Raw genomic sequence first — 6,450 nt, forward strand, 5'->3', positions numbered from 1 at the left:
TACTGCTTTTACAAAATGAAGATTTTCAAGAAGACTCATAAAAAGAACTTTTAAACAATGGTGTTTCTGATAGCCTTAATGCCACTGAACTGGATAACAAAACGACAGACTCTAATGGAAACCTGATTACTTCAGGCAGATCAGCAGGAATCAGTTACATGAGACTGAATGAATGGATAAATATGATTTATAACTTTGACTTTACAAAATATGCTAACTTAAATCTGTTTCCCAGGTAACCTTTTTTCTCTTATACTGTGATCTACAACAGGTTGATAAAAAATGCCTTGTAAATGGGGATGAGATATGTGTCTTTTTCTCTCTGCCTGATCCTGCCAAGATTTGGCTCTCCACCTGGCTTCCTATAAACCTGATGGTAATTACAACTGGATTACAACTAGTTACAATAATCATTGCTTTAATTTGCTTCTTATTTCCAAATTGTTTGTGCTTTTGTCTGTTACACTATGACTTTGTCAAGGTTACTAGCTACATTACTTATGTCTATTTTAAAAGATTGCTGTCTCACAGCGTGCAGCCAGGCCTCCAACAAATGTAGTGGTGACTAGATGACAAAGCAATTGATCAAAAATATATTGTTCTGTATGCCATCAATAATTGTAATAGTATAATTCTAGGTGTGGGAAGAAGCAACAAAGGAAATCCTAATAGGTTAAATCCTTGATCCTAATAAATTAGAAGATAGAGGGCCTAGAGAATATTTTATTATTTATCAAAGAGCCTAATCTGAAAATGCCAAAGAATGCTCAGACTACCGCACAATTGCACTCATCTCACACACTACCAAAGTAATGCTCAAAATTCTCCAGGCCAGGCTTCAACAGTACATGAACCATGAACTTCCAGATGTTCAAGCTGGTTTTAGAAAATGCAGAGAAACCAGAGATCAAATTGCCAACATCCACTGGATCATCGAAAAAGCAAGACAGCTCCAGAAAAACATCTATTTCTGCTTAATTGACTATGCCAAAGCCTTTGACTGTGTGGATCACCATAAACTGGAAAATTCTTAAAGAGATGGAAATACCAGACCACCTGACCTGCCTCTTGAGAAATATGTGTGCAGATCAGGAAGCAACAGTTAGAACTGGACATAGGTGCTCGCTTCGGCAGCACATATACTAAAAATGGAACGATACAGAGAAGATTAGCATGGACCCTGTGCAAGGATGACACGCAAATTTGTGAAGCATTCCATATTTTTGAGTGAAGTAAGCCAGAAAGAAAAACACCAATACAGTATACTAATGCATATATATGGAATTTAGAAAGATGGTAACGACAACCCTGTATGCGAGACAGCAAAAGAGACACAGATGTATAGAACAGTCTTTTGGACTCTGTGGGAGAGGGAGGCTGGGGATGACTTGGGAGAATGGCATTAAAACATGTATAATATCATAAAAAAAAGAAAGTGTATCTTAGACTGAAAATACTAGTGCTTGAAAGCACACTTACAAATTTGTTTTAATCCAATTAAATATCTATCTATTAAAAAAAAAAAAAGAACTGGACATGGAACAACAGACTGGTTCCAAATAGGAAAAGGAGTATGTCAAGGCTGTATATTTGTCACCCTGCTTATTTAACTTATATGCAGAGTACATCATGAGAAACACTGGGCTGGATAAAACATAAGCTAAAATCAAGATTGCCAGGAGAAATATCAATAACCTCAGATATGCAGATGACACCACCCTTATGGCAGAAAGTGAAGAGGAACTACAGAGCCTTTTGAAGAAAGTGAAAGAGGAGAGTGAAACAGTTGGCTTAAAGCTCAACATTCATAAAACTAAGATCATGGCATCAGGTCCCATCACTTCATGGGAAATAGATGGGGAAACAGTGGCTGACTTTATTTTTGGGGGCTCCAAAATCACTGCAGATGGTGACTGCAGCCATGAAATTAAAAGACACTTACTCCTTGCAAGGAAAGTTATGACCAACCTAGACAGCATATTAAAAAAGCAGAGACATTACTTTGCCAACAAAGGTCTGTCTAGTCAAAGCTATGGTTTTTCCAGTCGTCATGTATGGATGTGAGAGCTGAACTATAAAGAAAGCTGAGCACTGAAGAATTGATGCTTTTGAACTGTGGTGTTGGAGGAGACTCTTAAGAGTCCCTTGGACTGCAAGGAGATCCAACCAGTCCATCCTAAAGGAGATCAGTCCTGAATATTCATTGGAAGGACTGATGTTGAGTCTGAAGCTCCAATACTTTGGCCATCTGATGTGAAAGAGCTGACTCATTTGAAAAGACCCTGATGCTGGGAAAGATTGAAGGCAGGAGAAGAAGGGAATGACAGAAGATGAGATGGTTGGATGGCATCACAGACCCAATGGACATGAGTTTGAGTAAACTCCGGGAGTTGGTGATGGACAGGGAGGCCTGGCATGCTGCAGTCCATGGGGTCACAAGAGTTGGACACTACTGAGCAACTGAACTGAACTGAACTGAATCTGGAAATTAACACCTGGAGTGATATATCAACAAGAACTTTCGCCTGATCTGGGATGAGCTTCCTAGTGCCATGGGACAAAAAAAATGGTCATGAAACATCTCCCAAATATGGTCGAATTTATGACCATGGTGAGAGATTGTGAAATAGAATATTTCCTTCCATATCAATAAACAAGGATGTAACAGTTATCAGTGATTTGCGGCCTCCAAATGTGAATCAGGGCTCCTGAAAGGGAGAACAAAGCTTGAGATGCAGCAGATGCCACCCCCATGCCCACCCATGGTGATTGCTGAGGAGTTGGGTGGAGGAGGGTGGGTAGTGAGAAATCATAAAAACAGGATGGTGGCCCCAGATAGCTGAGATGTACATGAAAGGAATGACTTCAATAATCTGAGACTTTTGCATCTTCCCAAACATTGAAGAGCGCTAAATTCCATGAGATATCTGGTTTTCCTTAATTAACAGTAATCTTTGGTGTTTAGACTGCCTGCCCTCCTTTGTTACAAACTTCTATATATCCTGAGTGCTTCCTCCAGCACCTCAGAGCAGTTTCTCAGGGCTACTGGAAATGCTATCTCCCGGGCTTGAGGTCCTAACATTCCCACTGAATAAAACACCCTACTTTCAGGTTGCGACTATACTTTTTAGTCAACAATATTCCTGTTGACTGGACCACTGGATGTTGGTTAGGCAACTGAGGAACAGGAGAGGCTTCAAGGCCGATCCTCCAACCCAGGGCTGATTTCAAAGGCTATAGATCATTCCACAGGGAGGCCTCCTATCCTGGGCTTCAGCATTTGGCTGGGTGATGGGCCTAAGTTCTGAGCCTCAGTTGGGGTTGAGGGGCATGAAGAGTACCCAGAGATTTCTTGAGACACCTGGTACACCCTTCTCCACCTAGTACCTCTGCATCTTCTCATCCTCAACTCTCCCTAGTTCAAGGTCCTCTCCAGAAAAGAAAGACAGCCCTACTCCCCGGGAAGATTGACTGCTGAGGTGATGATATAAGAATGATGGAGTGGAAGAAGCTGGGTAGGTCATCCTTGGCTCAGAAAGCCACACCACCTGAAGTCATGCCACAGCTCTGAGGGAGCTGGACCAACCTACCAGGCAGCCCTCAGGGGTCCAAGATCAGGTGAGATGCTCTCTGGGCAAGAGCCCAGAACCTAATCTCAGAAGAGAGGGTGGAGACTGAAGCTTAAGCAACACTACTCTTTTACTGGCTAGCCAGGCCTCTGCCCTCCTTCTCCTTATGCTCATACCATATTCCTGCATGACAGTTGTACCTTGTTCCGCTCGCCTTGACCCTCTCAGAGCTGGAAGTTTTCAAAGTAAGTAACTTGTTGGACTCAGACCAACGTGGCAGAAGCAGAACCTGCCTTGGGCACCTCTGAAGTTCTGCCTCCCATCTGGGCCTCCTTTTACCCATGTGCACAAAAAGTGTTCTGGACAGCTCAACACCATGTAATGGCTGCTTCCATTTCCACTGTGGCATGCAGAGACCTCCAGCTTTGGTTGGCTACCTTCAGACACAGTGGTAACCCTGTGATCTCATGTGATCAAATAGTGATGAGGAGCAAGAGATAAGCTTAGCTGAGGCCCTTAGAGGGTAGCCTGGAGGCAGGATCATCAGGGTTTGAGTCTATTGATTAGTTCTGTCTCTAGCCAACTCTGTGACTTTGAGGTCAGTTGTGACGGGCGCGCCAATGCGCAGGCGAGAGGAGCCACCCCACGTCTGAGGTCAGGGGCAGAAGCCGGGAGGACCCCATGCTCGAAGGGCGGCGGCCAAGAGGAGTTACCCCACGTCCGAGGTCAGGGGCAGCGGCCGAGAGTACCAACTGCAACGGAGCGGGAACAGTGGAGAGGAGCTACCCCGCGTCCGAGGTCAGGGGCGGTGGCCCGGAGGAGATACCCCACGCCCCAAGCCCAAGGCCAGGGGCGGCGGGCGGGCGGGAGGAGGAGCTACCCCACGCCCCTAAGCCCGAGACCAGGGACGGCGGCCAGGAAGAGCAACCGCACGCTCCCACACCCGAGGCCAGGGACGGCGGCCAGGAGGAGCAACCCCACGACCGAGGCCAGGGGCGGTGGCCAGGAGGACCAACCCCACGCCCAAGGAGCCGTGGATGTGCGGGCGCAGGAGGGCCTAGAGGAGCTATCCCACGTTGAAGGTCAGGAAGGGCTGCAGTGAGGAGATACCCCTCGCCCAAGGTAAGGAGCAATGTCTACTTTGTTGGAGCAGCCATGAAGAGATACCCCACGCCCAAGGTAAGAGAAACCCAAGTAAGACGGTAGGTGTTGCAAGAGGGCATCAGAGGGCGAACACACTGAAACCATACTCACAGAAAACTAGTCAATCTAATCACACCAGGACCACAGCCTTGTCTAACTCAGTGAAACTAAGCCATGCCCGTGGGGCAACCCAAGACTGGCGGGTCATGGTGGAGAGATCTGACAGAATGTGGTCCACTGGAGAAGGGAATGGCAAATCACTTCAGTATTCTTGCCTTGAGAACCCCATGAACAGTATGAAAAGGCAAAATGATAGGATACTGAAAGAGAAACTCCCCAGGTCAGTAGGTGCCCAGTATGCTACTGGAGATCAGTGGAGAAATAACTCCAGAAAGAATGAAGGGATGGAGCCAAAGCAAAAACAATACCCAGCTGTGGATATGACTGGTGATAGAAGCAAGGTCTGATGCTGTAAAGAGCAATATTGCATAGGAACCTGGAATGTCAGGTCCATGAATCAAGGCAAATTGGAAGTGGTCAAACAAGAGATGGCAAGAGTGAATGTTGACATTCTAGGAATCAGAGAACTGAAATGGACTGGAATGGGTGAATTTAATTCAGATAACCATTATATCCACTACTGTGGGCAGGAATCCCTCAGAAGAAATGGAGTAGCCATCATGGTCAACAAAAGAGTCTGAAATGCAGTACTTGGATGCAATCTCAAAAACAACAGAATGATCTCTGTTCATTTCCAAGGCAAACCATTCAATATCACAGTAATCCAAGTCTATGCCCCAACCAGTAATGCTGAAGAAGCTGAAGTTGAATGGTTCTATGAAGACCTACAAGACCTTTTAGAACTAACACCCAAAAAGGATGTCCTTTTCATTATAGGGGACTGGATGCCCCCGGCAGGTGGGATGCAAAAGTAGGAAGTCAAGAAACACCTGGAGTAACAGGCAAATTTGGCCTTGGAATACAGAATGAAGCAGGGCAAAGACTGATAGAGTTTTGCCAAGAAAATGCACTGGTCATAACAAACACCCTCTTCCAACAACACAAGAGAAGGCTCTATACATGGACATCACCAGATGGTCAACACCGAAATCAGACTGATTATATTCTTTGCAGCCAAAGATGGAGAAGCTCTATACAGTCAGCAAAAACAAGACCAGGAGCTGACTGTGGCTCAGACCATGAACTCCTTATTGCCAAATTCAGACTTAAATTGAAGAAAGTATGGAAAACCACTAGACCATTCAGGTATAACCTAAATCAAATCCCTTGTGATTATATAGTGGAAGTGAGAAATAGATTTAAGGGCCTAGATCTGATAGATAGAGTGCCGGATGAACTATGGACGGAGGTTCGTGACATTGTACAGGAGACAGGGATCAGACCATTCCCATAGAAAAGAAATGCAAAAAAGCAAAATGGCTGTCTGGGGAGGCCTTACAAATAGAAAAGAAGAGAAGTGAAAAGCAAAGGAGAAAAGGAAAGATATAAACATCTAAATGCAGAGTTTCAAAGAATAGCAAGAAGAGATAAGAAAGCCTTCTTCAGCGATCAATGCAAAGAAATAAAACAACAGAATGGGAAAGACTAGGGATCTCTTCAAGAAAATCAGAGATATCAAAGGAACACTTCATGCAAAGATGAGCTCGATAAAGGACAGAAATGGTATGGACCTAACAGAAGCAGAAGATATTAAGAAGAGATGGCAAGAATACACAGG

At 44.7% G+C, this 6,450-nt stretch overlaps 1 non-coding gene across 1 annotated transcript; it reads left to right on the top strand.

The window, feature by feature from the left end:
• Positions 1-1,118: 1,118 nt before the first annotated feature.
• On the top strand, positions 1,119-1,225 carry LOC139182336 (U6 spliceosomal RNA). Its single transcript, XR_011566007.1, has one exon. It is a non-coding gene; the product is annotated as a U6 spliceosomal RNA (small nuclear RNA).
• The last annotated feature ends 5,225 nt before the right edge of the window (positions 1,226-6,450 follow it).

Source organism: Bos indicus, chromosome 3 (assembly GCF_029378745.1).
Source record: "Bos indicus isolate NIAB-ARS_2022 breed Sahiwal x Tharparkar chromosome 3, NIAB-ARS_B.indTharparkar_mat_pri_1.0, whole genome shotgun sequence".
In the NCBI taxonomy this organism is placed as follows: Eukaryota; Metazoa; Chordata; class Mammalia; order Artiodactyla; family Bovidae; genus Bos; species Bos indicus.